Source organism: Gopherus flavomarginatus, chromosome 11 (genome assembly GCF_025201925.1).
Source record: "Gopherus flavomarginatus isolate rGopFla2 chromosome 11, rGopFla2.mat.asm, whole genome shotgun sequence".
Lineage (NCBI taxonomy): Eukaryota > Metazoa > Chordata > Testudines > Testudinidae > Gopherus > Gopherus flavomarginatus.
Window position 1 is genome coordinate 294,070 of NC_066627.1, and position 9,433 is coordinate 303,502.

General features: G+C 47.2%; 1 pseudogene; it reads right to left on the reverse strand.

Moving 5' to 3' along the window:
- Positions 1-369: 369 nt before the first annotated feature.
- LOC127031660 (olfactory receptor 10G7-like) lies at positions 370-2,451 on the reverse strand (annotated as a pseudogene).
- Positions 2,452-9,433: the final 6,982 nt, after the last annotated feature.

Genomic DNA, 9,433 nt, shown 5'->3' on the forward strand with positions numbered 1-9,433 from the left:
CTGCTCCTTTATGAAGTCCTGGAGGGCCTTCTGTTGCTCTGCCTGACAGACTAGGAGGGCCTGCCGCTCCACCTGGAGGGACTCCTGCAAAGACTGTAGCATCTTCTGCATTTCAGTTTGTTGTTCTGCTAGCCATTGCAGGGTGTTCTCCATGCCCAGGTCGCCACACTGCGTCTATGGCACTGGAACCTGGACAAGCCCCCACGTGTAACCGGGTCTCTTCCTCTGCCCCCCTTGCTGCAGCTCCCTGCTGTATCAAAAAGCACTCTGAGCCTCCTGGATGCAGCACCCGTGGCTTTTTATTTACACACAGTTCCCACCACCAGTGATTCTATTTACAGGTCTTACTCTCCTCCTCCTCCTCCTCCTTTACAGGGAGTCTACCCCAACCTTGAGACTGCCGTGCCTCTGGCTGTTCTCTTCCCCCCTTCCTCTGGCTGCCAGCCAGCCTTTATGGTCCTTGAGCCTGCAGGCCCACATGTGCCGCCTGTTCTGAGGCCAGGCACCAGGCTTCTCCCCAGCCCCAATCCATTTCACCTGATTGGGGCTGGCTGAGCAGGGGCTAATTAGCTGCCTCTGCAGCAGCACCCTGCTACACCCCCCAACAAGACGCCCCAACCCCATAATCCCTTCCCAGAGTAGGGAACAGAATGGCCAGGGTGGGCTGCATGTGCGCAGGATATAGCAAGCAACCATGGTGAGGTGGGCAGCACAAGTGGAGAAGGCTTTGTGCCTCGCCTACTGGGAGTGCATCCAGAACACAGCTGTGGCAATCCGGATATAGGAGCCCAGGATCGAGTCCAAGGAGCTGAGGGCCACCATCCCCACCCAACGTTAGCGAAAAGGACAGCCTCATTTAATGAGGTGTCGGCAAAGGCCAGCTTCAGCAAAGGCGACACGTCGCAGAAGTCGTGGTCAGCTGATTGGGCCTGCAATAAGGGGGCTGGAAAGTGAGGGATATCTGCAGTGCTGAATGCGGAGACCCTGCCAGGCATGTCCCAGTCATCAACCGGACACACACCCTCTGGTTCATGGTCCTGGCATAGTGCAGAGGGTCACATGTAGCCACGTATTGGTCGTACGTCAAGACCATCAGCAGGAAGCACTCGGTGTCTCTAAAGAAGTGGGAAGAATGCAGCTGTGCCTCACAACAGCCAAAGGAGATGGAGCGGGAGCCCGCCAGGAAATCAGCCAGCATCCTGGGGAGCATGACGCAAGAGTGGCCCATGTCCAGGAGGGACAGCTTGCTGAAGAAGTGGTACATGGGGGAGTGGCGCTGAGGGCTGAGACTGATGGTCAACAGGATGACAAGATTCCCTAGAAGAGTCAACAGGTAGATGGCTAGAGAAAAAGCAAACCTTCCATTCCTGAGCCCCAGAAAATCCCAGGAGGGTGAATTCCAGCATATGAGTGACGTTCCACCTTGCCATTTGTCCCTACCGTGGTTCCTATTCCTACAGGCTTTTGTCTGAAGGCAGAAAAGAAACTGATGTAATTTAGTGAGGAAGAAGCATATCCAGCATGGTGATTTTTCTGAGAATTTACAAGTAAATCTTGGTTGAGTGACTGATGAGGAGGATAGATAGATAGAGGGGGTGAATGGGGATAGAGAGACAGACAAACATATTCCTCACTCTTAAAAAGAAGAGCACTGTGGCTTGCCCAGAGCTCAATTTAGTACAGTATTCTGCCTCCAGTGATAGCCAGTACCAGGTGGATCACAAATTGAATATGAGATAGTAATGTAAGAAACGTAAGAATGGCCATACTGGGTCAGACCAAAGGTCCACCTAGCCCAGTATCCTGTCTTCGGACAGTGGCCAATACAGGTGCTTCTGAGTGAATTAACAGAACAGGACAATTATCCAGTGGTCCATCCCTTGTCATTCAGTCCCAGAATCTGTCAAGTCAGAGGCTTTGGGTTGTGTCCCTGACAATCTGGGCTAATAGCCATTGATAGACCTGTCCTCCATGAACTCATCTAATTCTTTTTTGAACCCAGTTATACTTTTGACCTTCACAACTAGCAATGAGTTCCACAGGTTGACTGTATGTTGTGTGAAGAAGTACTTCCTTAGGTTTGTTTTAAACCTGCTGCCTATTAATTTCATTAGGTAACCCCTAGTTCTTGTATTATATGAAGGGGTAAATAAAATGTCCTTATTCACTTTCTGTAGACTATTCTTGATTCTTTAGACCTCTATTATATCCCTTGTTAGTCCCAGGCTTTTCACTCTTTCGTACAGAAGCTGTTCCGTACCATTAATCAATTTTGTTGCCCTTTTCTGTATCTTTTCCAGTTCTAATATATCTTTTTTGAGATGAGACAACCAGAACTGCATGGAGTATTCAAAGCTTGGGCGTCTATTTTCTGTCTTATTATCTATCCCTTTCCTAATGATTCCTAACATTCTGTTAGATTTTTTGACAACTGCTGCACCTTGAGTGCATGTTTGCAGAGAACTATCCACAATGACAACAAGATCTTTCCTGATGGATAACAGCTAATTTAGACCCCATCATTTTGTATGTATAGTTGGGATTCTATATGTGACATTATCTGATCACAATATGACCATGTAGATCATTGTTGCAACCACTGTTATATATTTGCAACAAACCTTGCACAAAATGTGGCATGTAAGATGTCTATTGAAAGCTTATGATTTGCTGGTTATGATTATGCTATCTGAATGCATGTATTATTTTTGTATCTGAAGTTATAAGCATTGACTCTATTGTTGTATTTCAAATGTTTGCTCCTGGCGTAATGCTCACAAGGTATTTAGCCAGCACATCTTGGAGAGACTATCAAATTAAGTGGCTCATCAAGAAACACTTAACTGACAATGGACCATGGGGATGCTCATCTACACTGAATGGACTGTGATAGAATCATAGAGTATCAGGGTTGGAAGGGACCTCAGGAGGTCATCTAGTCCAACCCCCTGCTCAAAGCAGGACCAATTCCCAGTTAAATCATCCCAACCAGGGCTTTGTCAAGCCTGACCTTAAAAACCTCTAAGGTCCTGTAATCATGCTGTATGAGGTATAGGTAATGGCTTCTACTGTGGCCAAACCTTCATGCGTGTACATATGACTTTGAACTCTATCTTATCACCTGTAATTTTCCACTGGTTGCACTGAGGGCTTTGTTTGAGATAATGGGTTTCCCTCCACATGGCAGAAGATATAAAAGGTCCTGGAATGGAAACCCCTCAATTTTGCTCCTTTTCTGCTCCAGCCTCTGGACTATGAACTTACACTAATGGAAGCGTTCTAACCGAGGGACTAAGGTTCTTCCAACGATTTGCAAGCAGACAGAGACTTGACTTAAGCCAGCAGTTTATTCCATCACTGCTGCAAGTCTGAGCCCAGAACTTTGCCATTACTGTATGTATTTGACTCCTTTGACCAGCTTTAACTTTCTTTCTTTCTTAATAAACCTTTAGATTTCAGATACTAAAGGATTGGCATCAGCGTGATTTTTGGGTGAAATCTAAGTTATATATTCACTAGGATGCGTGGCTGGTCCTTTGAGATCAGAAGAACCTTTTATTTGATTAAATTGTTTTTTAAAAAACACTCATATTTAAAACCAGTGTTCTGAGGGGTGATACAAAAACTGGAATACCTAAGGAAACTGCTTTTCTGACTTCTTGTTAGCCAGTGTGGTGAAACAGAAGCTTACTTTCGTTCTTGGTTTGGTATATCTTATGGAGGAATAGCCATTAGGTTAGGGTGTGTCTATCCTATTTCTCAGCAGTTTGTCCTGAATTCGGTATTCTCAGTTATGACCCACTGAGGCATGGCTACATCATGTACATTATTTAGCATTTCTCAACATTGACTTTCATCTGCCATTTTGTTGTCCAATCACCTAGTTTTGTGAGATCCCTTTGTAACTCTTCCCAGTCTGCTTTGTATCCTCTGCAAACATTACCACCTCACTGTTTACATTGTGACACAGTTGCAAAAAAGGCTAATATCATTCTGGGGCAGGGATTGGTAACCTTTGGCACGCGGCTCGCCAGGGTAAGCACCCAGGCGGGCCGGGCCAGTTTGTTTACCTGCAGCGTCTGTGGGTTTGGCGGATCATAGTTCCCACTGGCTGCAGTTTGCTGCTCCAGGCCAATGCGAGCTGCTGGAAGCAGCAGCCAGCACATCCCTCATCCCGCGCCACTTCCCGCAGCCCCCAATGGCCTAGAGTGGTGAACGGCAGCCAATGGGAGCCGCCCTGCAGACGCTGCAGGTAAACAAACCAGCCTGGCCCACCAGAGTGCTTACCCTGGTGAGCCGCATGCCAAAGGTTGCCGATCCTGTTCTGGGGTGTATTAACAGGAGTGTCGTATATTAGACATAGGAGGTAATTCTCCTGCTTTACTCACAACTGATAAAGTCCCAGCTGGAGTCTTGTGTCCAGTTGTGGGCATCACACTTCAGGAAGGTGACAAGTTTCAGAAGGGTAGCCATGTTAGTCTGTTTCAGCAAAAACAACGAGGAGTTTCCTGTGGCACCTTGAAGACTAACAAATTTATTTGGGGATAAGCTTTCATGGGCTGGAACCCACTTTATCAAATGCAGCTTTCAAACTATAAGGGTAGTTAAGGACTGGAACAGATTTCCAAGGGAGGTTGTGGAAACCCCATCATTGGAGGTTTCTGAGAAGAGGCTAGACAAACACCTGTATATTTGGCCCTGCTTCAGAGTGGGCAGATTGGACTAGATGACCTGTCGAGGCCCCTTTCAGTGCTACTTTTCTGTGACTGTATGCTTCAGGGGATCATGTAAGACACTCTGCAGTAGTTAGTTATGGGATTACCTGTGCACAGGTGAAGTATTTTCTTAATCCACATTGTGGAATGGTTGGTTTGTTTCCTGGAGCCGGAGATTTCACATACCCTGCTGTGCTCATGTTTTGGATGAAACAATTGAAACAAAGAGTAAAACTTTGAAGAAGAAGGTGCTTTTATCTTTCTTCACTCACTCGTGGGATAAGCTCCTGGAAGAATGTGGTAGCAGAGGCATCAGCCTAATGAGCAATTACTGGATTTTGCATCATTTCGGTGAAATGACCGCTAGCAAAGATTGTTAAATATTTTAACATATGAACAGTTTCTTTTGATCTAGGTATTAATATAATTATGGAGGTGGTTGACCATGGTTTCATTGTTAAGATGGAGTTGAGATTTTACTCCTAGGGAAATTCTGTGCGACTTCAGCTTTAATGAGCTGCACATATTTTTAATTTTTTTGTGCAGAAAAAAGTTTCTGCCAAAATATTGCTGCAATTCTGCCTTTTGCCCACCAGAGGGTACCGTGGTGATAGAGCAAAGCCCAGCTCCCCACCAGCTATGGAAGAGAAAGAGCCTGCCTTCTTCACATCACCTGTTGGGCCAGGTCAGGAGACAGGGGCTATGGGGAGAGAGATAGGGTGGGCTGCTGGTGGGGTCAGACAGGGGCTCATAAGGGCTATTGGGAGAGGACAGACCAGTACAGGGGTTGAATGGGAGTAGAGGCACAGAGCCACAGAGGGGAGGGGGTGCAAAGCCACATGGTGATCGGGGAGGGGATGCAGAGCTACATAGGGACAGAGAGTGGTTGAGTGGGGGCACAGAGACACATGGGGATAGGGGAAGGGGTACACAGTCAGATAGGGACAGAGTGAGGGAGTGCAGGGTCACAAGGGGATGGGGGTGGAGGAACACATGTGTACAGGGGGTACAAGGACACATGGGAATAGGTGAAGATGTACCTGACTGAATGGGAGAGGCTAAGGGTCAACCAGGGTCTGCATGGGGGAAACACCTTAACAATCCATCCTTGACCCCCCCAAAAAACCTGTTCCATACTTTCCTCACCCATATCCAACAACTCTCCAAGTTCACAGCCAGCCTCCTCCCCAGCAATTTACTTCCCTCTCCCTCAGCTCCACCGTTACCCCTGATTCCCTCAAGCTTTTCACTGCTTCTGTGGGGTGCAGGAAATATGGTTTTATACTGTAGTTTGAATTAATTATTACTCAGAGTTCTGTGTTATATGCCTAGTATGGAATCGATTTGTCAAAAAGCATTTCCTGAATCATTTTTTATGTTACAGAATACTTACTTACAGGTATTTTGAAATAAATGACCATAAATAATTCAAACTGGTGTGTAGAGCCCTGCGCAGATACAAATTTCTATCTGCGGATGAGGATATCTGCGGATAGCAATTGGTATCCAGTGATTCACAGGGCTATACTCCCAGGAAATGCAGCAGCCAAGGAGAGAAGAACTCGGTGCCACACTTCCAGGAGCCAGCTTCCCGTGCCGGCAGGCCCCTCCTGGCCATACTGTATGACCTAGACAGGAGATGCAGAGACTTTCAAATATTTTACACGGAGTTTTTAATTTTTTGGTTGCAAAATTTTTAATTTTTTGGTACGGAAATTCCCCCAGGAGTAGATCATGGCACCGTTGTTCTGGGTGCTACTTAACCAGAGTGACACAGAACCAGCCTTTCAGAGTTTGCTAACCAACCCAAGCATAGGAAATGTTATCAATGCCATCCCTCCTCTTTTCGTTGGGATGAACATTGGTCTGCATCTTTCTGGGTCTTGGGAGTGTTCACTCACCCTCCCCTTCTCACAATCAGGGTGCAGGAGAAAGGGTCTTTACAGAATTAAAGAGAGGGCTAGATTGGGGGGTTTCCAGAAATGATATCATTGATCTATTTGTTGGTGTCCCAGCACCTCAGTTTTAATAAGGCCCCCTGCAATTTCTCTAATCGCTATCATTTCCTGCCCTTCCTCGGGGGGGTGTCTTACTTGGGAGCCAGGACGAAGGGGAAGAAGCAGACGGCATAATTAATCTCTGTAGCTGTGTTATTCCCAGCCCAGTCAGAGCATCCCACGGGGTACTATGGCCGTTGGGATTAATTAAAATGTTGACATTTCTAATGAGACCCCAGTCTGGGCCTTCTCAGTGTGCTGGTACCAGGCTCAGAAGTTATTCTTGGTTTCTATCAGCTGAGTTCTGTGTGTCATTGCCAAGGACACTGGAGCTGGAACTGCATTTGACTATTTTAATTTGTATTATCCCTATTGTTATCAGAGATATTATGATAGGCTCTACTGTCTGGAACTGAGACATGGGTCTCTTTGTGCAACACACAACACAGATACAGAGACACAGTGTCCACTCAGGGCTGGCGCTACCATTTAGGCAACCTAGGCAATCACCTAGGGCGCCAGGATTATTGGTGGGCGGCATTTTGCCGGAGGGGGCAGCAGGCGGCTCCGGTGGAGCTGCCGCAGTGGTACTGGAGGATGGGTCGGCTGCTCGCGTGGCTCCAGTGGAGCTGCCGCAGGCACCACTGCTGCAGCTCCACCGGAGCCCCGGGACCAGGGCACGGGGCAGGGAAATTGCCGTGCACTTAGGGTGCTAAAACCCCTAGTGCTGGTCCTGTGCCCACCTGAATGCAATACACATTTCATAGCTGAGAGTGACAGAGAATTTAATTACCCACGTGTAACGCCAACAGACGTGTCAACTGGCACTTAGTTAAGGCTGTAAATCAGCTTCACTGATCTCTCTCACTCAGTGGTCTCAGTAGCTCTACATTACACATGTATAACCAGGTCAGGAAACTGAGGCACAAAGCAGTGTAGTGAGTTACTTAAGGTCAAATACAGAGTCTTTTACAGAGCCTGTACTGGAACCTAGATCTCCCGTATTCCAGGCCTTTGTCTTAACTATAAGATAATGGTTTACAAATAATTCCCATAGGCTCTTTAAATGTAGGTGTGGAGAATTGATACAGTTCTCAATTACAAAATACTATAGCCGGCTGCTCTCTTGGCTTCTCCCTCTATGGCTGTCCAGTGCCCATGGCTTGGAGGTTAATAGAGCTTTCCCTTTATCCATCAGAAGCTACAGTGGTTTTAAAAATCAATGTACACATTTTGTGCACTGATTTCCCATTCCAGGTTTTCTTTTCTCCGGCACCATAAGTCTGGCTTTGTGATATTTTAATGCAGCGTGCACATCTGAGAACAAAGAATCGAGGCTGTGCTTACAGGACGGGGGCCTCTCTCCTGGGGAGCAGCAATTCTGAAAAAGATTTGGGGATCATGGTAGAGAATTAGCTGAACATGAGCCCACAGTTTGATGCTGTGGCCAGAAGACCTAATGCAACTTTGGGATATATAAAGGAGCAATCTCTAGTATGAACAGAGATGTGATTTTACCATTGGTGTGACCACTGACGGTACACTCTGTCCAGTGCTAGTGTTTACAATTCCAGATGGCTGCTGACACATTGGAGAGGAATCAGAGAAGAGCCATGAGAATAATTGAAGGGTTAGAAAACCTGCCATATAACGATAGACTTAAAGAGTTCAAGCTCTGTAGTGCTGTGTAACAAGGCTGAGATTTTCAAAGTCCTCTTCAAGGTTTGAATCTCCAATTTGTATTATTTGTTGTGCAGACTGAGTGTGCCCGTCCCTTAGGCAGCTTTGAAAATGTCAGATAGCGAAGTAAGAGTATTTCTATGGTTATTAGTGATCCAGATAGATAGATAGATAGGGGCTGCGTGGGGATAGGGAGAGAAGATAGAGATGTGTTTCTCAATGTATTTCTATGCAGACCCACTCTGCGGCCGAGCCCCACAGCTTTCTCACAGCTTCCAGCCTCCTTATGGCTCTCTGTGGTTTTTAAATCTCCTTCGGGCCCTTCGGGGCCAGGGCCCTGAATCACTGCCAGGCTCAATAAGTGTAGCGCCATTGAATTGAGAGGGCCAGATCTCCTGCTTCACCGGGATCCAGATTCTGCTCCCGCTCCTCCTGACCTGATTCCTGGGGAACTCCATTGGATTCCCTGGGGCTATTTCCCCTCTCAGCCGCACGCCCTGTTGTAAATCAGAGTAACTCCACTGGAATCAAAGGAGCTGTGTAGATTTCTACCAGCTGAGAATCTGACCCCGACATTGTTTGGCGGAGGGGGGACGTTCATGCTCGTCTAGGCTCTCCTGCCGTGTGACACAAGCCAGAGAATTCCCCCCAGGGGTGTGAAATAGGAGTAAGCTGTGCCAGACGTGCAGCTGGAGGCCTCTGAAGCCAACAGAGCTTTGGCCTTGGTTTGTGTCCCCTGCTCTTCCCCTGCCCCTTCGCTGTGTCTCAGTGCACAGGGATGTATTCGTGCCCTTGTGTGGTTATGTGTGAGGGTGAAATTCACCGCTGTGCAGACAGAGGGCAGCATATGTCCTGGGCACCACTTCTCGTCACTTTTGGCAGTACAGAAGAGACTCCAAAAAGAGCATTGAGTCGTTTTTGGCAGTACAGTACCACACTCTCCCCCATGCCCAACTCCAACAAGATCCTGGCACCGTTGTTTGGGGCAGCGCTCGGACACAGTGTGAGAGAGACGCTGCTTTTCATGGTCTATGTAATTAA